Here is a 23,278-nt window from a genome sequence, read left to right as displayed (position 1 = left end):
GTGATTTAAACATATCAGGGGTGGATTCTCCCTGAAGATTTTAATTGCATCCAAAGTCCCTGATAATAAGGTTTGTCAATTATGGTGACTTTTCTAAAGGAAGTCTGGAGAGTCCCCAGTCAGCACCATGGTGGTCATCAAATTCATCCACCCCACTATTTCATGCCCACCTTCAGCCAAAGCCAAAAAGGCAATAGCATCTGTATAATGAAAATTGACTGACATTAATAAACTTTGTTCAATTTTGTTATGAATAATTTCAGAAAAAAATACATAATTTTACTCAAATTTTAATTATTTTCTAGAAGGTCTTGCCCTACCTACTGTAAATCTAATGAGAAAAATGCCTCCCTATTAGACTCCCATCTCTCATCTAATCTATGCCACTTTTCCAAGTATTAAATATCTTCATCCCCCACAAATGGCTGTGATCACACATACCTTAAAAAGAAAACACAAGCACCTTTTGACTGCACAAACTACCCCACATTTTCTTTCATGAACTCCGATGTACAGTTTATGGCAGAACTTCTTGCCTGCTACAGAAATGTTTCACTACCTCCTTTACATACAGTATTAAAGCAGCTTCAAGTTTCTCCATCTCCAGCCACCATTCCCCCACTAGATACACAAAATACTATTGGCCTTTCATTGGTGGTGTGGTTCAACACTAAGTGTTAATATTCTCGAGACTCTTTATTCAACCCCTTCAGAAATCATATTTACCAATTCTGATATCTCTCCGCACTTTCACATTTATTACAGTGCCAGGCAAGGCTATCCTGTATTCTCTTTATGTTTAAATCTTCCTCTTGATCCTCTAGACATTCCTCCTCATAAATTAATTCCTGTCACCCAATTAATTAATATGATGCCTGACAAAAAATTCTCTTTTTATGCTGATGGCCTTCTGCCCTTTTTGGACACACCCCCTCTGATATCCCTTATATCCATAATTGTTTTTAATTCTAAAAGTTTTGTATCTGTTTATAAAATCAATTGATTCAAATTGGCTTTCTGCTATTAAATATCCTTCTCTTCCATTCTCTGTTCCAATGACAAATGTATTAATATAATATGGCATAGACATTGCTGACTGATTGCAGGACACAGTGTTTTCTAACTTCTGCAGCATTAAAAAAAGATTTTCTTCTGTTCTCCTCCCTTACTGTGTTTCCATTCTTATTTGGCTATTATTGAAATAAGTATTTTTCCATGCTTAAACATGAATGTAGACCATTCGATTTTGCATGTATTCTCAGTTTGGCAACATGACCTCCTATCCTCCAGCACTTTATCCTAGAATACTATTTTTAAAAACATCACTCCTTTTTGCAGAAGTCCCCAATTATGTGCATATTCAGTTAAAACATGCATCCTTAGCAAATGGCCTGTTTTACCGTCAGACATTGAACAAGCATTGTTCTTCAATAGAACCTGGCACATTCCTCCTCATGTTTTGGGGCTGTCTACATCTTCTCTATCTGGCCATTAACCTAACTCTCTTTGACATTCCTTTCTGGCCTCATAAATTTTGTCTTCTATACCTCTCAGCTCTTCAGTTTATCTCTATTCAATTAACAATATTTTTGTTGAGCTCAAGGGTTGCTGAGTCATCGACAGTTCCATACTGGATGTTTCTTAACTATGATTCTGTCAGTTTCTGGAGGTCTTCATTTTACAAGATGATACTCCATAGGTTACCTGCATCATGGATCTATAGGTCGTCTGGCTGCAATATTAAGAAATGGAAGCAGCTAAATAGCAGAGATGTGCCACATAACCGGGGCCATGGAGACTATGGTTTCTTTGTTGATGTCTGACATTTTCTGGCCTGATGGTTGGGCTGTAGTTCTCTCTCATGATTGACTCTCATGGGTCCTAGTAATCTTTTAAAACTAATTGTTCATTTCTTCCTTGTATTTATTTAATCCATCAAAATTTAATAAAAACAGCCTATCACACAGCATATCATCAGGGATTCATTAAAGACAAAACCAACAAAGACACAGCCAAAATGAACTCCCCACAAAACTTGTCAAAATCTTTAATCTTTAATTGGTTCTATTTCATAATGTCATAATTTTATGTTTATGCTATATGCATAATAAATGCAAGCAGGAATCAAACTCTTTTTTAATTAGAATGTAACATATTAGGCAAAATTAAATCATTATAGCAGATGTATTGCCTGAAACAGTTACAGTCCAATAAGCAGGAACTGAAAGATTCTTAAAAGTAGAAATGAATGATTTAATCCTTCAGGTGATAAAGAAGGATTTTATTGAGGCAACATGCAAATGTAAATAAGTATTGTGACAAAAAGAGATTGAGACATACAAATGCTGGAATACTCCATTTAATGTTTTGCAGATACATGTAGGAAAACCAAAGAAAGTCAATAATAGAAAAATTACTACGGCAATGCCAGGGTTATTTAGCCTGAAAAAGAGGCTTTGTTGGCAATGGTTCCATCCTTTTCTGAAGCTGGTCCATAAATAAATGATGACATCTGGTATTTTGCATCTTATAAATCAATTGGAATGGACTTTCATGAGCAGGGTGGACATGACATCATTGTAAGTCAGAGTCGTCCTCCTCCACTCTAAAGGGAAAAGGTAAAGTTAGTCAATGTCTGGGCCAGCCATTTTTTTCTTCCACTGGGTTCTTACCTCATCAGAGCCTATAAAAAACTCTCTTTAGGCTTGCATATCTGACACCACATACACAGTACACACTATCACTATTAAGGATCTATTTGGATCCCAAGCCGTAGGTCTGCCTTTGATTTAATTACTGACCACAGCATAAAATTTTAATGATTGAGATGTAATTAGCCAGCTTCTGTAGCCGAGGATCAGACCACCAAGGTTCTCGCCTTTGGCCACCACCCAACTCACACTGCACCCGACCTCCTTGGCCCCTCCCAAAGGTGATGAGCCCATGGGAAGGGGGACCCACGTTGCCTCTTTGGACTGTGCCCCGCCGAGCCCCATGGGTGCAGGCCCAGCCACCAGGCGCTCGCCATCGAGCCCCACCTCCAGGCCTGGCTCCAGAGGGGGGCCCCGGTGACCCACGTCTGGCCAAAGTTCTGATTCATCATTGAAGGTTTGTTGAACCGCTCTTTGTCTCATCCCTCACCTAGGACCAGTTTGCCTTGGGTGGCCCTACCAGGGGCATAAAGCCCCGGACAACAGAGCTCCTAGGATCATTGGGACACGCAAACCCCTCCACCGCGATAAGGTGGCGGTTCAAGGAGGGGCCACTGGTGAGGTGTTCTGGGCACGTCTAACTGGGAGGAGGTCCCGGGGAAGACCCAGGACACGCTGGAGGGACTATGTCTCTCGGCTGCCCTGGGAACACCTTGGGATTCTCCCGGAAGAGCAAGAAGAAGTGGCCGGGAAGAGGGAAGTCTGGGTAACTCTGCTCAAGTTGCTGCCCCCGTGACCCAATCTCGGATAAGTGGAAGAGGATGGATGGATGGATGGATGGATGGATGGATGGATGAGATGTAATTAGAAGACATGAATCACGTTAACCATTTATTTCATCAACAAAACATGTATTAATTATGATTGATGTCCTAAAGTTAACTAAGTCCAGGTTTAAACTGAACTCCTTGCTAGATTAGATTTCTTTTTATATTGTTTGTTTAAACTGTGATGTGAGATTTTCCAGATACAGAAAACATACTCGCTCATCATGGCACTGATGAGCAGTGTTGGGGGTAACTTGTTAAATGTAGTATGCATTACATAGTCAGATTCCTTTTTAAAGTAAGAAGCAAAGAAACACAATACTTCTTTTATTGAGGTAGAAAATACCACATTGTTTAAAAAAAACATTCTGTACAATACTGTGTTACCACCAAAGCTTTTTATTGTATTATTTTGCAGAAGTATTAAGTTTATTTGGTATTGTGCATGTGTTTTCTCTGGCTTTCTGGTGACAGATAGTGATGAAGAGTTTAAGCACACACATAGCATGTAATCAAATGAAAAGAACTGAGCAAAAGTTATAAGTATGCATTTAATCCAACATATGCTGAGGAGTAAATTTAATCCACTCATTTTAGGGTCACAGAGTGCCAGTGATTATCGCAACACCACTGGGTGTAAAGCAACCAGCAAATGTGATGGACGCTGGTCCTTTACAGGGCTCAGTCGCTTAGCCAAGCAGAAAAAAAGTGTGCTGCATGCAGTCCAGGAACAGAAACCATGATAAATAAGGTGTCAGTTTAGTTTATATCCAGCTATTTGTTATTGATATTTTGACACAGTGTGATCTGGTTACACAAGTGGATGCATGCTATTTACTTTTCAAGGCCTGAAAATTAAACATGTTTATAAAATACAGGAGGCAGCACGGTGGCGCAGTGGGTAGCGCTGCTGCCTCGCAGTTGGGAGACCTGGGGACCCGGGTTCGCTTCCCGGGTCCTCCCTGCGTGGAGTTTGCATGTTCTCCCCGTGTCTGCGTGGGTTTTCTCCGGGCGCTCCGGTTTCCTCCCACAGTCCAAAGACATGCAGGTTAGGTGGATTGGCGATTCTAAATTGGCCCTGGCGTGTGCTTGGTGTGTTTGTGCGTGTCCTGTGGTGGGTTGGCACCCTGCCCAGGATTGGTTCCAGCCCTGTGTTGGCTGGGATTGGCTCCAGCAGACCCCCATGACCCTTTGTTCAGATTCAGCGGGTTGGATAATGGATGGATGGATAAAATACAGGAAAATCATCAAATGTGGCTGTGTTTCAGTCCAGTTTCAAGATTATTCATATGAGTTTAGGATTAATAACAAATGCTGGCCAGTGAAAATATGTGATTTTCCATACAAAAGAAGAAGTTAGAGTAAGCCACCTGAATACGGGGAGTTTATAATATATTTAATAATTTACTTAATGAGGTGGAGTACATAATTGATAAGAATAGTTGTGTCAAATATTTGAAATATAAAAACGTGTTCTTCAATTTAAATGGTTAAAGTCTAAATATTCTTGACTTTAGTAGAGGTCAATAGAAGGCTAGTTCCCTAGTAAAGGATCGAAAATAACATCAAATTTGTAATCACTAACCTTGAAATAGTCTAAAATGATGCCCCCATACTTATTCTTGAAATATGTCTATTTTAACCTTCAGGGAGTGGCCCTTAAATGACTAAGACCACCAGTAAATAATCAAAAACTGTAGCCTTGAAAGAGCATAAAATAATAATTTAAATGCCTATGTTACAAATTCCTATTTTTGTAAAAATAAGTAACTTTCACCCCTTGTATCCCATTAGGGGGTGTTTCCATTGGCTTTGGTGATTGTAGCATGCACAACTTTAAATCCTCCCGATCATTTGTGCTGAAGGCACCTATGAGTTTATTCTTTATCATAAGGGTGTAGTTTCCCGCAAAAAATGTGGCCCAAAAGTGGCCTACATATTAGGGTTTTATGGATCTAGAGGGTAAAAAATGGAGGGAACCCCAAAAAGCTTCATGTCATGCATAAATAGACATCAGCATGAGTCAAATGGGTGTTTTCTTATACCGGTGAGTCAGGAGGTGCCGGAAAAAAAAAAGTGATTTCAAAGCATTCATAATTCTTATGAACACAAAAAGGTAATACAAAAGTAGCATACTGTTTTTAACACATTACATTTTATAATATGTAACCATGTTACAACTTTAGTTAGTTACATTACTCTTTACTTATAAAAAAGTAAGTCTTTTTCAAAAGTAATATTCCCCAACACTGCTGATGAATGGGGACATTTAGCATGTTGATTAGCAGGACACTCAAGTAGGAATTTCACTGTGCATGTGACAATAATGACCCTATAAACCTATAAACATTCTCCAATCAGCTTAATCAGACCCTAAACTCTTGACAGCTTTGGGCAGAAGGCAGGATACAATTTTGGAGAGGGCACCCAGTCATCCCAGGGCAAACCCATGTGCATAACTAAGATCAGTTTAAAGTCTCCTGTTAATCGAACCTTAACGTATTTGGAGCTGTGAGAGGAAAACCCACACAGAAATGGTGACAAGGTGGAAACTCCACAAAGACAATGACTGGATATAAGACTCAGGACAGCAGCACTAAATACTGATCCATCATGTTACCTCCTCTTACTCCTACTCTGTCTTTACAAATATATTTACTAAATAAGTTTGAGCATCACTGACACACTGAATTGACCTGATTACTCTCTGCTGCTGTGCAATAGAGTCAATAATCTTAATGGATGATTGGGCCTGATAGATAGATAGATAGATAGATAGATAGATAGATAGATAGATAGATAGATAGATAGATAGATAGATAGATAGATAGATAGATAGATAGATAGATAGATAGATAGATAGATAGATAGATAGATAGATAGATAGATAGATAGATAGATAGATAGATAGATAGATAGATAGATAGATCATGGCCATCATAGAATTGTAGAATATGTAAAGAACACAGTCTCCTAAGAAAAAAAGAGGACCACTAAGTACATGTAGCAGTGCAGCACCTCTGCGTCTACTCCTGGATACTGACCGTTTGTTTTGCACAAACACAAAAATATTAAAAGAAGAAATGAGAAGAAAGTACGTAATTATTCCCTCTGGTTGCTCTTGTCATACACTATTGTTTCTAATTCTGCAAAATTTATACGTTTGATTGTTACTTACTGGATTGATATTCTAGAAATTATATGTCTATAAAATATATTGAATCAGCAAAATGTGTTTAAATATAGAGAGAGATACATCTTTATGGCTTTAATTCACCTTTACAAAAAACAGTGTATATTATGTGTTTAGAGGAGACACAAGTATGTCTGAAGGTCTTAATATTAATCTACATGATGGACTGCTTGTAGGTACATATTTTATGCAAAAAATATAAATGTTAGATTAATTTTTTCACTCAGAATTCTGAATTGCATTTAAGCTGTCAGACTATTAAATCCAAAAATTTTCTTTTTTCCCTTTTCTTTCCACTTATCCTGCTACTGTACTTGTTGAATACCCTGAAAAAAGGAAGGAAAAGAAAGGAAGAAAAACACCTACATGAAGACATGCGATTCTGTTGGATGTGGTGGAAATAAACAGATATAAAAAGAATTTCAACAGATCACTTCATAAAAGGTTTTAAAAGCCTGGAACGTGGAGCTCTTTATAACCTATCTTAGAAGCATCAAAATAAAAAAAATTTACCTAGCTTTCAAATATAATGGAAATGTATTGAACCAAGGCAATTTCATGAAAGGACTTTTGAAAGCAGCTAATGCTTATAAAGGGAGTGCACAAGTAATTGCATACCCAAGAGCACTTTTCATTCTTCACCCCCTTGAACAAAAAAATAGAAAATTCCTAAAGGAAAACTACTACATTAGAAAAGTTGAACAGAAGGTGTACACATTTAATATCCATACTGTGTTGGAACTAAAATCCAAAATTCTCTAAAACAGCATTAAACATTTTAAGGAAGACTAGAAATGAGAATATTGTCGTACTTAGGTTTGATTTCCAGTTTGATCATTTTCAGTACACAACTTTCATATTCTCCCTTTAGAAACAAGGATCTGCTGTAGATGCTTTGTCTTTTATTTTTCTCATTTTAGTGAGGTGCATGTCAGGCTTATTGTTGAGTGTGTGTTGTGTATGTATAATATATTTGTAGCAATTGCCTGGTGTTACATTTAGAGATGGATCCATAGAGTTGTAAGGCAGCATACTAAGCAAGTCACTTAGTATTTTAACTGTCCTCCACTTTTATGAGTTTGTATCATTAGGAAGAACTGTGACTTATACTATTTATATCCTTACACCCTTTATTATCTATCTATATCCTTGTATAGATAGACAAATAATCGGGTGAAGAGTTACGGTTCCAGAGAATGCCACCTATGATGACTGGAATGGCCAAATAGGAAGAAAATAACAAATCAGGGCAATGGCAGTGCACTGTTCTTTCAATAAGGCTTCAGATCATAGAGCTTTTTAGAAGACTATTCAAGAATGAATGCTAACTTCCTGTGTGCAGGTATCTTAAATAACGTTGGAGCCAGAAGTGATGTCATCAGTCTTCGGGTCACTTCTCCTTCATTCTAGGAATGAAAATGGATGACAGGCTACTAACTGTGAAACACCTTTATTTGTTCCTCTGCTTCACTTAACCAGAACCCGTGAAACACTCCCCATATTCATGTATCTGACAATACATAAAGCGCATATATCGTGAATAGTGTTGATCGGTGAAGTTAGACAAAGTGTGTTTTGCAATGAATATGCAGTATTTGCTGATGACTTTGTTCATCAAATATTTTCCTGCAAATTCGCCCTGTGCCCGACATAAGTGAACATTTTTTTTCCCCAGAGCCCCATGATGCTTCATTAGGCCAGTGTGATAACGCAGAGCTGTATCATCCATGCACAACGAAGTCCGCAAATATTTCAGTGATTTCACTGAAATCCCAATGAAGCCATCTCTGCAGTGTTCACTAATCAAGAAGTACTGAGCATCACAAAGCATCAACAACTGAATTATGAGTGGTTGGTTCCCCGGTGGAGTTTAGGGAGTGAAAGGTGTGCTAACACCGGCACAGCAGTTCAAAAGTGCTGCCGGCACACAGATGAAAGGTGTGTTGCCGTGCACCCATACAGCATAGAGGAAACAGGCTCTGATGTTCTGTTGGTGCCTGTATGTTATCAACCATCGTCACCGCCAGATATACAGTACCTGCATTATTCTCTTTGTACAGTATTCTTTAAATCAAACTACAGCATCATAGGTGGAGAATGAAAGCCTGTCATTATTTGTTGTTGCTGTTGTTTAACTGCTGATACAGGTATTCTGCTGATGCTACTGTGCACAAAATTAAAAATAGTGTATAAAACTCCCTTCAGACTATATGTTTAAAGTGAATATGTTATGTGTTTAGACTCTGGGTCCCAACTCCAAGATATCTCATTGTTTACCATATTGTATATTCTTGTAGAAAAATTCTCCCGTGTATAAATCAGGGCTTGATTTTACCATATAATTTCCAGTATTTTATAATGTCGGTTGTATGTGGAAAACTCATGCTATTGGTTCAAGAGATGATGATATGCTAACAACCACCTGAGACAGTAACCATGGAGCACACAGAGCCTTTTTTTCTATGTATTGTGCCTACGTGACCACATGGTAATACCGGAACTATTCCGAATCGACATTTGCACTGTTTTTTGTTTTTTGTATCTCACACCCTTACACACCTTTATCGTAAGAGCATCCCTTATCTATGATGGAGCATTCGATCAGAGGAAAATATGAAGCTGGTTTTAAATTAAAAGTTGTTAAAATGGCTAAAGAAATAGGTAACTGCACTGTTGCAACAAAATTTGATGTGCCTGAGGAACTGGTGCGAGATTGGAGGAAGCAAGAAGATGTAAAAAAAATAATGTAAATTGTATTTTTGAACGGGTGTATAAGTCGGGGTCTGATTTTATGATCAATTTTTAGACCCCTAACTTATATGCGAGTATATACGGTATAGGCATTTTGGATTAAGAATGCTTAACCTGTATATATAACTATATCAGTAATATTATAACACTAACTAAGTATTCTTATGACACAGTTGAGTAAATCGGCATACTAAGTGACTGGCCAACAATAGTTGTGGTCAGACCAGTAAATGGCTAGGATGCCTTTTTGTTCATATGCAGTTGTCCAAACTACTACCAAAACCTAAAGGTTGTCATATGAAACTGTATCACTTTATAGTTGTGTCATCTTAATAATAATAATAGCAATGATAATAATACATTTATTTATATAGCGCTTTTCCCATGCTCAAAGTGCTTATTTTGTATCCCATCAATATAATCTCATTTTCCAAACAGAAGGCTCGAGTTCATTACACATTGAAACTTATCTGTTTGCCAACGGTACAGCATCTGCAACATGGGAGCATTAAAATGGCACACTGTATTGACTGGACTTGAGCATCATTTAACTTCATGTAGCTTGATTAGTCTCTTTAGTCTCTTTTACTTTTTGTGTTTAGGCCACTGACATCACATTACAAAGACAAATGTAAGAGTGAGTCCCTTGTGTTCAGTTTCTACAGTTCTTGCACTGTTCTATTGCAGTTTCTGTTTTTTGGTCACTTTTGGTTCCTAGACCAGCTGCAATTTTACTAACACCACTGGATTTATTTTTACATCACAACAGTTTTCTATGTGGATTCAGTCTCAGTCCCTTTTGTTCCTGACCATTTTGTTAATCACTTAATATTTGTTACTCACTCATTCGAAATTCACATACAGTGTCTCAATTACACTTCACCTTTCTGCTTTGTTATTCCAACAGAAAAGCACATAATGGAGTTGTCTTTTCTGTTTTTCTCTTTCATTTCATAGGAGTAAGTAGCCATAATCTAACTTTTGAAAACACAAGGTACACATATTGTTTTGCAGTCAACAAGTCTTATTTGTTTTAAAATATTCCGTCTAAGAAAAATCCTCCCACATTTATGTTCATTTTAAAGCACTTGCAAAACATTGTAAAGATTTTAAAATTAATTTTGGCTTTCTTATCTGTCCAGAGTAGCCACTGAATACATTTTTTTTCATACAGTGCCGAATTCACAGTTCATTTCATATGGAAAGTGTTTCAGATCTTAATGAAGAAAATTAACCCCAATTGGACACAATCACCTCCATGCTTGATCACTAGCACAAGATTCTTATTGACAAGCATTACCTTTTCTTTAGACATAAGCTGTCCCTAATGTTTCACTTTTAACTAAATGGTCCATGGGAAATGACAATTATCATATATAGTTTGGCAGTTTTATGTGATAAACTTATATACTCATTACCACACATCAGGGGTCTGTAAAGTCAGTTCTGGAAGGCCGTACTGGCCACAGGTTTTTGTTGCAACCTGATTGCTTAATTAAAAAACAATTCTGACTAATGACAGCTCTGATTTATTTTATGCCTTTTGTTAGTATTTTCATTCTGCCATGTTGGTTCATTCTTATCTCGTAGATGTTTCTTTTTCAACATGTCACACATGCGTGCATACAGGACACATTCAAGGCTCTGTCATGGTGAGTAATAGCACTCCACAGAGACAAGGGGCGCTGTCACTGTCATCCTCACATTCATTCCCACAGTACAGAAGGGCCCTTCATAGATGATGCTTGACATCAACCCTGCCTCGTTGCGATAGCCCCATCCCTTCCATGCAAGGATCCATAAATTCTGACCATCCAGAGGAAGTGGCCGCCACTTGTGGACCAGTTATAAGAGTATTCAGAGCTCCAGATTGTAACTATGGATTCTGAGACAGCAATTGCCAAATGTATGTGTTCTGTAACAATTCAGCAACTCTTTCAATTTTGAGTTCAAAATAGATGGATACGTCAAGGGGGCGAGCCAGACTTGAACCCATGTTTGTATTGTCTTTCCACAAAGGATATCATCCTAATATTTTATTAAAGCAGACAGTTCATTGTTCATAAGAAGGACTTAAAAAGCAGCAAATTCAGCAGTTAAGGGTTTTGAACTTTAATAAGCATGACTAATAAAATGAAGTGTAAAAATTGTGCTTGAGCAATAAGTGCTTTAACAGCAATAGTTCACCTCTCATTAAAAAATTAGGCTGGACCAAAAATCTGCAGCCACAAGAACCTTTAGGACCAACTTGCAGACTTTTGCCTTTAGAGATCAGTTGCTTCTGTCTATGACGCTGCCATTGCCAGTGCCCTTCTCATGGTAGGGATATGAACCCAAATGGAGGTCTGCACATTTCTAGATGTTGATCTATGGATTGATGTGATGTTACAAACATTATTACTGCTTGCTCTGTGAGAGATATTGAAATGACTGGACTGGACTGATACTATCTCAAACTGTCTCCATTTCCTGACAGATTCACATCTGCAACAATCATCCTGAAGTTTTCACACATTACTTTTGACATGGCATGCTATGTCTTTTGTGAGCTAACACGTTCACTGTGCTGGTAAGGGTCAGCTTTAATCAGATTTGTATTGGCCAATGTGGGTTTAAATTATAAGTTTGTATTCAAAGAGTTAACCCTTCTTGCTCATTTAACTGCACTTAGGTGACAGCAGGTACAAGGATATTTTACAGCTAAAATTTGTAAGCTTGATTATTATATTGCTTAAAATAAAAAAGCAAAACTTTGAAGTAATTTTTTCATGGTGATTATTCTATATTCTCTACATCTACCAGAAAAATCCTCATAGCCCTCTATACCCACGTGCAACCCCATACCAACAACCAACAACACACTACTGACGAACTCCAGAATCAACTGGGGAAATGCAGAGGTTCTCTCTCAACTCTGCACAGCACTCACAATACCAGTGTACAGGAAGGTCATGACATCCAGGAACTTTGGGGTGGGGAATCCTGTCAGCAGACAGGAATCCTTTCTGCTCTCCGTGGGAGTAGAAGTTAAAAAACTGCGCATTTCAGTGGCGGCACTCTCTTAGGTGTGCAGACTTGGGACTGGCCAGGTCTCCGTAGGTGGGTACACATTTTATTGGTCTGGTCGCTCTGATGGCTGTCAGACTCAGGGAGTAGCTGTTGCTGTGGTGGATCGGCTCCTTCTGATGGCTTCCGATATCATTGTAAAACAAGCTATCACAATAATTAGCTCATATTACAATACAATTCTAGCATAATGATCAATTATAACTTCAGAAGTGATTGATAAATAAGCAAAGATTGAGGTAATGAATTATGACATTCAATTCCATTTTGAGATTGACTAGGTGCATCCAGGCACAACTAGTCTGAAACTTTTCTAATTAATATTAGAGAATTGTATCGCCTATTCCTATCTAATAATTTCAGAAAAAAGATAGGACTACAAGTATGCTGCGGCCACAGGTTAGAATCACAGAAAATCAGTAATAAAACGTAAGCATCAGCAGGGTGCAAGACACTCGGATAACTGGATGGATATAACCAAAGTTGTCTCGGCAGTTTTGTGGTGCGTTAAGCATAATCAAGGTGTTATTTTTTGACCTCCTCAGTTTCACAATCCTCATTGTCTCTGTTTTTCGTTTTCTTTTTTATTTTTAATTAAAATTATTCAGATCTATTTTGTTTTAGGTTTACATTTGGTTGGCAGTCTTTCATATATAGTTCATGAATAATGTGAATCATCAGTAGCAAAGCTTTTTAGCAGGCATCATGAAAAGCTGTATTTTATTAAAACCGGTATATATGCCACTTCAGAAGTTTATTGAGAAGGTGGCACAGGCTATGCAAACCACTCTAGAAAGGTTACCATTAGACATAACAAATGTGTTCCTCCAACAGAATAAAACATAATGTGGGTTTTTTCTGTTTTTTTTTCTCACTCAATCCATGCTATAACCAACAATGCCATCAACTAGTCACATTATGTTTTAAAATGTTTAACAAAATGGTCTATTTAAGTAAAACCATGCCATGTTTATTTTCATTGTAAAGCCTCTGCATTCTAATTTACAGATTTTAAAAATGCATTGCTGCTTCCTTATCATTTTAGAGAAGCCACTGATTGAATCAATTAGCTCACCTGTGACTTGTCACTCCTCATTAAATTCTACCTCTTCCCACTCACAGTGGAACATTTGCTTAATAAATGTTCCCAAGACCAACAGTGCAAGAGTGGAAATCCAGCACACAGCAGTAAATTATTAACTCAGTCACAGGGGGAGTGCCACATCTGACTCCACAAAATGAATTATTATGTGGATCATCATGTAATTATGAATCTTTCAAACTCTGATAGAAGAAAATTGAATATTTAATATTTCATACATATATCCAATACCAGGGACATCTTTAAAAATTTCATGATCATTTTTTGGAATAAGCAGAGGGCAGAATCAAAGTTACGAAAAGCTGCCTGGTGGAATATTAAAGAGTTATTGCGAAAGTTACTAACTTGCTGCTCATAAAAATACTTATTATTTCACGTATAGTGCATTTTCTTTTACAATTTTCAAGCCAGTGTTGTTTTGTATTGCTGAGCATGTATTATAAACTACTGATTTATTGATTATGCAGTATGCTGAAGATTAGATAAACATGTCAACACTCAGTTTTTGCATAGATTATTTATATACTCATATAGCTACAAGTGTGCAGATAAAATTAGACTATTGATTAAATTCCACTTCACTTTCACACTTTCTACATTTGTTCAAAAATAATAATAGATTACAGTTGTTCAAAACGTGTTAACCAGGAATGCTCTAGCAAAATGACAATTTAATAATAATATTGACTATTATTTTAATCATGCTTTTAAAACTCACTGTAAATTATAAAGCTAATCTTAAAATATCAACTTGTACTTTATAAACAAATTATATATTTTGCATTTGATTCTAAAGTTTTATATCTTTAAATGTAGACTATTCATTCATCCATTCATTCTTAAAATTTTTTGTCCTATTAAGCACTACAAGGAAGCCAGGGCTGACCCTGATTGGTGCAATGCAGCAATTTATACTAAATACTGTAAATATAAAGTGAACTGCTAACAGATACATTGATCAGCTGAGCTTCTGGAAGCAGTTTTGACTTCTAGATGACTATGACATTATTGAAATGTAACTTTAATGAGCCCACTTGTGGTGTCTTAACTAAATCTAAAGTGGGAACTGCCCTATAGTGGCATCAAATTACAGGTATGAGGTATGTAATCCTCACTTTTTCACATTAGGATTTAGGAATGTACAGTATATTGGAAAAAATGCATTGTGCTAGAAATAGTTGGCATTTCTCAATATTCAATACTTGTATTTTTTCTAGAATGAAAGAAGTGCATTAGTCTTTGTCTCCTAAAATGACTATGTATGGATTTAACCTAAAGTCAAAAATTGTACAGCATATAGACTTCATAGGTTATCTTCTTATATTTAAACTCATACTTAATGAACTAATGTATATTATGGTGTGTGTCTCTTCCATACCTAATTTTTAATTTTACTGCTTTATTGCAATTAATTCCATATTTTCATTAATGCCAAGTATTAGAGTGTTAGCTTTCTATTGCTGTTATATGTTTTATTCTTTGTTATAGATATAATTAATTTTTAATCCTTTGCCATCTTTGAAATGTAACTTCTTCTAATCCTGTTAAACAGTCAACCTAAAAACCCAACCGTGATTGTTAGGTTTCTAAAATCTAAGCCTTCCTCTTTATTATTTCCAGCAGGAGTTTTTCAAGTTCATTCCCTTTCAAATTACATCCCACCCAATTTTTACCATCAGTAAGTCATTTTTATCTTTAATTGATCTCATTGTTTAATTAGCTAACCTGTTTCTTTTTCCTATTTTGCATTCACAAAAATGCATTAGTGTGAGATTTGAATTAATAAGACATTTTTAACCATTTTTATTTTTGCCAGATGATAAAATGTGTTACTATCTGTTCTTATTTTCTTTTTAGTTGACTTTTTTTATGATGAGTTTGCTTTTTTAATTGTAAATGAATACTGACAATGAACAGAGCGGACACAGGACCAAATGACACTGAACGGTAAAGAGTGGAAGCTATATCAGTGTTATTGACTTGTGTATTTATTAGCAAATATTGTCTTAAATAACTTAAACATTAAAAATAACACAATATTAAATAACAAGATAAAAAGAATAAGTTGATCTCTTTCTAACATACATAAATTCTTGCTTCATGCAGTAATGATTTAACCAGTTTGTAATCTCTGGATTGACTCAAGAAAACATAAAAACTACGAAATACCAGCTTGCGTAATTATTGGAGGAGTGCAATTAAATGAAGATATTGGCTGGGACAAAAATCTGCATCCTCAGTGTTAAACACACAGGAGCAACTGAACCATAATACTGCATGTCATTGAAATAAAGGAAATAGATGTTGTTGTACAAATCCCTAAAGTGGTCAATTTGTGCTAATACATCTTTTTTATTTCTGCACTGCGAGAAATGATTAAGAAAATCATTGGCAACCAATACAATGAGAAGAGGTGGCTGAGATCTGAAAGATAAATATTTAATTTACAAATATGATGATAGGTTAACTGATGGATAACGGAACAAATTTCAGCCAAGCTTACACCTTTAATTTGGTGCTGCTTTCCAAATTTTAAACATTGGACAAGACCTATTTTTAAAGCTCATCCCAGTAGGACCCAATGATGTGCCTCACCTCTAAGTACTGTCCTCACAAAATTCAAAATGCTTTAAAATGCAATCAGGAAATCGAATCCAATCCAATATAAACCTGTTTCTTTTTTGCTTGCACCAGAATCTGCTTGTAATATCTAAGTGATGTTTTGAAAAGTGTACACGCAAATTTTATAGCTGCTATGATCACACGGTCGACATTACAGAGAAAGAGACACTGAATGGAGTTTAAGCATATTCTTTGCAACTGCACACTAAATTATACAGAACTTTCACTGAATAGCTTCTATCACAGATCAATGAAGATTTTTTTATGTTTGCATTGAAAATAATGCACAACAATTTCCAGTAATAGTGCAAACCTTAATGATAATCATTTACTTTGTTTGTGGTTTGTCGAAATGCATATCCCCTGGCTAAATTTGTTTTCAACTATTGAATGCACTCAGATCTGTGCAACGTCCATCCATCCATTTTCCAACTCGCTGAATCCAAACACAGGGTCACGGGGGTCTGCTGGAGCCAATCACAGCCAACACAGGGCACAAGGCAGGAACAAATCCCCAGGCAGGGCGCCAACCCACCGCAGTCTGTGCAACATTGGCACACTAAAGTGAACAAAATTTCTTCTCATTGGTTCTTGATCAACTCTACTATGATGTGCTTCTTCTGACAATGACAAAATTATATGATTCCAACTGGAATGCATTTAATATGTACTTGATTTTTATTTAAAACCCTTATACATCATGTATTATTGCTTAAGCATTTTTTTTTTTAAACAATATATGTCACTAGCCAAAAAAAAAAGACAGTGGTGATGCAAGTTTATTTAAAAGTAATCTCGGGACACAGTGACATTTTGTTTAGCACTGTGGCCTTACAGCTTTGGAGTCCGGGGTTCAAATTCCATGCTACATATGGCATTGTATGTGTGGACTCTGCATATTGTCCATGTGTTTGCTGTGTCTTTTCTGGGTTTCCTGATGTCATTCCAACTCTGCATCACCCTGACTTGGATTAAGTCGGTCAAATAATGGATGTATGACTTATATACAGCATATGCTGACAAAGGATTAAAGATATCCAGTGTGACGAAGGCAAAGCCTGGCTAAACAAGATACAAGAAACAAAGGTGAAAATAGCGTTTAATTCTAAATGCTAAAATAAAATGAGCTACTTAACTCCAAGCTTTTTTTTAATTCAGTTAATGAATGCTTTTTATGCTAATAAAAGAAAACATGGGTGAACAAAGAATTAAGAGGTCTTGAAGAAAACTTTCATCTAAACAGACTGAAATACAATTTCAATTATTCATATTATTAATAAGCATAGAATTCAGCAGTCTACGTGTAAAAATGTTAAATTATGGGACTTTCGATATGTAAACCTGACAGGGCATTCTCAAGCTGTCTCCAATCTAGGAATGACTCCAAGGAGACCCAAAGCTTATTACATAAAAGTGTTTTATTAAATAAACATTACATACATGGAGCAGAGAATAATGGAAAACTCAAATAAAATGTTACACAATAAACCTGCTTCCCCTCCTTTCAAACACAACTGAAAATCATGTTATATCTGATGGAATGCCTGCTACAATTTCCCCCCTCAAACACTCCAATGTCCACCGCCTTCTCAACTCCAACACCTTCTTTCCACCATCCATGGCCTCTCTTCCTCCTGCTAGTTGAATCTTTGCCTGATTCTACTTCTGATTCGAAATTCTAAGCTCCTCTGGCTGCTGGAAAGGCATTTTAAGACCCAATTATTTACCACTTCTTGGTTCCCCGGGAACTACCAGGGCTAATGATGCTGAACTATGGATCCTACTATTAGCACTTGTCCCCCTGAAACTCCTGATGTAAATTCAGACTAATAATGTCGGAATACCATAGTAACCCTTCTGCAATATCATATGAGTACCATTCGCACCTCTTGCTACTTGAATGTTGTATGTAATACATAAATAAAATGTATTACCATCATTGGGCTTAACAAGGCCTCCTCCACACTCACATTTTCAAATGTGTGCATTTATATTCCTTGAAGCTTTTAGCCATTCTCTTTATCAGAATCCAGTGTGTAGTTTCAAGATTTAAAAAGAAAGATAAGCACTGAATACCCAAAATGGTGTCTCCTGCCGTTTTTTGACAAAACAACCTTTCAATTTTAAATGACTTATCATTTGGTTCTCATTTAATGTTTGTCATACAGAGGACACAGAGTACAAGACAAAGTTATTTTATGTTTAATATGAAACGATTTCGCGACAAATTCTTAAATACAGAACAACTGTGAAATGTGAGTAGTTTATACTTTTCATTACTGCAGTTTAAATCATAGTAATTCCAAGATCTATAATCATTAATTTGTCGTGTCTCTCACTAACATTTTGGATATCCCTTTGCTTTGTGCAATTTGGAGTGCAAGAATGAATCTTGGGCTCAGAATATGGTTAATGTACAGCCTAAATTATTAATCAGATAAAAAATGAACAATGAGATCTACAAAATGTAGTTTTTAGCAGGCAAATGAACCAGAATGAATAACAGCAAAACCAATAACTTGATCAAGGAGTCAAAAAAGCAGGACTTACAAAATTTAATGGTAATCCAAAGATGGGAGCTAAATGACATGCGGAAGAGCTAATTCCTAAGAAATAGTTTAGAAGCATCTCAGACCTTGAATAGGCCAAGGGTGGTCCCACAACTACAGTGTCAGTGGTCCAGGTCTTGTTGGTACAGTATACAAATTTCAAAGTAAATGTCTAACAGAATAAACATACATAACAATAATACAATTAGTAACAAACCAAAATCATGAGGAATTCATTACCTTGAACTTTTGCGTTACAACCAGAATTTTTGTTTATTTTCTGTTTTACTGTTGTTTTTGTTAATTTTGTATAATTATTTTGTTTCACGTTGTTGCTATTTCTGTTAGTTTTGTTTATGATTTGTTAATGAAACACTGTCCCTTTAAATGTGAGGTTATTACATGCACCTTGTGGGTGCCCCAAGAGGTGGGTTCTGCCCTTTGGTGTGATAAGCAGCCCAGAAGAAAGGATTCAGCAGCGGTTCAATAAAGTTGTTTAGAGTCAGTAGTGAGTATGAAGTGAGTGAATTTTCTTTTTTTTCTGCTCTTGTTTCTGATTAGAAATAGTGTTGTCGGGATATTTTCACTTGACGATTTCTTTTTAGACAATTCCTTTTTGCTCTTTTGGTATTCTTTTTTCATAAGTAAGTATTTTCATTTATCAAGGATCATTGTGGTCTTTTTGGTCCTCAACCAGAGCTTTGCTCATTTTCTCTCTCTTGTAAAGCATTTTGGAACATTAAATATATTTTCAACTGTTTAAGCCAGTTTTCTTCATTTTGGGCCTAAACAGACCAAAGCCTGCTTTTAGTAGTTGGAGCTGACTGGTTTGGGGGAAGGTTGCTATAGGCAGAAACACTAAAGTACTGTCCTGGTTTGTGGGACCTTTTGTAGGCCTCACACCCCTCTCGTCCACAACCTTATTATTAAGTAAGGTCTTTTTAGGAGTCCAAAAAAAATTTGGGTCATGACACACTGCCATTTTCAGGTTTTGATGTCATGTGTGGTGATCCATTTTTAGTGGTCATACTCTTAGATGTTGTAGGCTGCGATATTACTAGCACGACATCTGCACCACAGACCTTTCATTGTCCAAGATTCTGCAGAAAAGCAACAATTGTATTGTGTATGTCTTTAATTGTGAATATAAGATTATTTAGAATTTTTTCCAAATTATTTTTTCTTCTTTTGACAAGCCTTTTGGGCTTTGTTCTCTTTTGTAGTATTAATTGTAGTAATGCTTATATGTAGACTGCAATATCCATCTCCTAGCCTCCTGGCAGAACACAAAAATATTGACATAGAAAAATAACAATCAGTAAATAACAGCAAAATAAACAAAACATAAACACAAAAGGACACAGACCAGGAATGGAGTCCACCATAAGAAGGTGTAACCTGATTCCACCATAGCAAGTAAGAAATACTGTAAGAAATACAGAAAATCGTTTTGTTTGTCCAATGCAATTTTTGCCAGTTTTATTCTTACTGTAATACTGAGCTCCATAAATATAACTGTTATACAGACATATATTATTTAATTTAAATTACAGTGTTTAATCATAGTGTTGTGTTTCTGGGTTTTCTAAGGTACATGTGAAGATGTATATATTTTTTGGTTGTTTTTGAAGACTGGAAAACTATTTTATCAACCAATAGTGCATACAAAAAACTAGAGAGAAGTAGATCACATTGACTGGCTTTGCCATACTTTTAGAACAAAATGTACAGTTAACTTTAAGCTGTTAATTTCAACCATAAAAAATCTTTCAATTATGAAGCAAAAATTCTAAAAGAAAAACAAGAAAAGAATGTATCTAACACAAATTACACACCTGAGAAACATTGTTATATTGCATAAACATTGCTATACCAGTGTAGTGAGTATCAGTTTATTCCAGTAAACTTTAAAAAGTGAGCAGTTTGTTAAAACGTCCATGTATTCCTTCAGTTCCCTTATTATATCATTAATAATCAATTTGATTTTTGCAGCTACAATTTGTTTTTACTCCAATATTTAGTTAAATATTACATTTGGTTAGTCAGCACATATTAGAGCCAATAAAAGGGAATCCTCTTCAGAAACTGAATTTTTGATGATCATTTCTAAAAAAGCATTCATTTGTCATGATCTAATGAATGGATCAATAAACAGTGACCAAAAATAAGATTTTAAGTAAAAGCTTATAATTATTGTGTGAAAGAAATTTAAAAATGTGTACTTTAATTAGAAAGGCGGCACGGTGGCGCAGGTCCTCCCTGCATGGAGTTTGCATGTCCTCCCCGTGTCTGCGTGGGTTTCCTCCGGGTGCTCCGGTTTCCTCCCACAGTCCAAGGACATGCAGGTTAGGTGCATTGGTGATACTAAATTGTCCGTAGTGTGTGCTTGGTGTGTGGGTGTGTGTGTGTCCTGTGGTGGGCTGGTGCCCTGCCCAGGATTTGTTCCTGCCTTGTGCCCTGTGTTAGCTGGGATTGGCTCCAGCAGACCCCCGTGACCCTGTGTTACTGTAGAACTATTGTCAATTTCATTAGATAATGTTCAAATTGGTTTTATTTAGTTTTAAGGGTTTTTATGGCCATTATATTTTGTTGTTCTTGTAAGGGTCTCACTAGAGTATGCTTTGATTCATTTTGTGGAGCATGTGAAGTTGTTGCTGTGGTTATTTTGTTTTAATACATTTTTATCAGTGTTCTGGTGGGTTTCTGACAGTGACGGCAGTGATTCCCATTGCTAGTGTGAAGTTAGTGCACCATCACTAAAAAAGATGGTGATGCACACATACTGGTGTCCAAACCTTTCAATTACAATATAAACAAACAGGTACGTAATTGAAAACAACCCACAGAAAATGCAAAAATTAAGGCATAGTGTGGTAACAATTATGAAAGGATTTTTGAATACTACTGACATCTTGGTATTCACAAAACAGTACATCACACTTAAATAAATAAATAAAAACACTGACATTTTTCCTGCTCCCTAATAATCACAAGGTCCTTTACAATAGTGGACTTCCTGACAGAGAGACCCCAGACAGTCTGCGTCAGAAACACCATCTCCACTACCATCACGATTGGCACTAGTGCCCCCGCATGGCTGTGTACTTAGCCCACTTCTGTTTACTCTGCTGATGCATGATTGTACAGTTAAAACTGCTATAACACCATCATTAAGTTTTGCAGACACAACAGTGATGAGTGATGAGTCAGCTTACAAAACAGAGATACAATGATTAGCAGACTGGTGCAAGTGCAACAATCTGCCTCTTAATGCGGACAAGACGATAGACTGACTACAGCATGGCCCATGCAGTCTACACCCCTCTGCACATTGAGAACTCTGCAGTGGAATTAGCCAACAGCACCAAATTCCTTGGAGTGCACCTGGCAGCTGACCTTAATTGGTCAATTAACACCTCCTCCATAGCCAAGAAGATGCAACAACATCTCTACTTCCTTCAGGAGCTAAAATGGGGCAAGCCTACCTCTCCCCATTCTCACAATATTCTACCATGAGCGTTTAGACCAACTGCATCACTGACTGGTTTGCAAACTGCTGGTCCTACAACAGATAATATACACAGCAGAAAAGATCACTGGAACCTATTCATCCTCCATTAAAAACATCTTTATAAAGCTGTGTACCCAAAAAGCCTATAGCATTGTGAAGCACTGCTCCCACATCTCCCACAGTCTCACTTCCATCTGGCAGAAGGTCCTGTAGCATCCAAACCAGTTCTGCCAGATTCAGCAACAGCTTCTACCCTCTACCTGCACTGCCTGCCTGCTCTTAGCTTTGTTTCTAGTAGCTTTTATATGCAATACATTTATTACACTTGTTACTACTGTTGTTTTCTTAGTATTAGTTGTTAATTGCATCCACTTAATAGTATCATCTCCAGACAGAAGAGCAGCTTCGGCGACAGACTGCTGTCACTGTCCTGCTCCACTGACAGATTGAGGAGATCGTTCCTCCCCCAAACTATACGACTGTTTAATTCCATCCGGGGGGGTAAACGTTAACATTTAACATTATACATAGTTATTGTCTGTTTTTCACCTGCATTATTATCATTCTTTAATATTATTTATTGTATCAGTATGCTGCTGCTGAAGAATGTTAATTTCCCATTGGGATTAATAAAGTATCCTATCTATCTATCTATCTATCTATCTATCTATCTATCTATCTATCTATCTATCTATCTATCTATCTATCTATCTATCTATCTATCTAATGTAATTTATTTATTACTATCTATTCACCTACCTATTATATATTTATCTGTTTATAGTGTAGTATAGTTCTTTACCTGTCTTGCACTTGTTCTGTGTTTATGTATTTGTTGCACTGTGGTGCTGGGGAACATTATTTAGTGTCATTGTATGCTGCAATACTGAGTATGGCTGGTATGACAATAAAACCACTTGATTTGACTTCACTTGATTTGATTGGTCTAAAGAAGGCATTGGTTTTAAAATGAATGTAGTCAAATTAAAGGACCAAACATTCTAGT

Source organism: Erpetoichthys calabaricus, chromosome 4, assembly GCF_900747795.2.
Source record: "Erpetoichthys calabaricus chromosome 4, fErpCal1.3, whole genome shotgun sequence".
Lineage (NCBI taxonomy): Eukaryota > Metazoa > Chordata > Cladistia > Polypteriformes > Polypteridae > Erpetoichthys > Erpetoichthys calabaricus.
Note: the sequence above shows the minus strand (reverse complement) of the source record.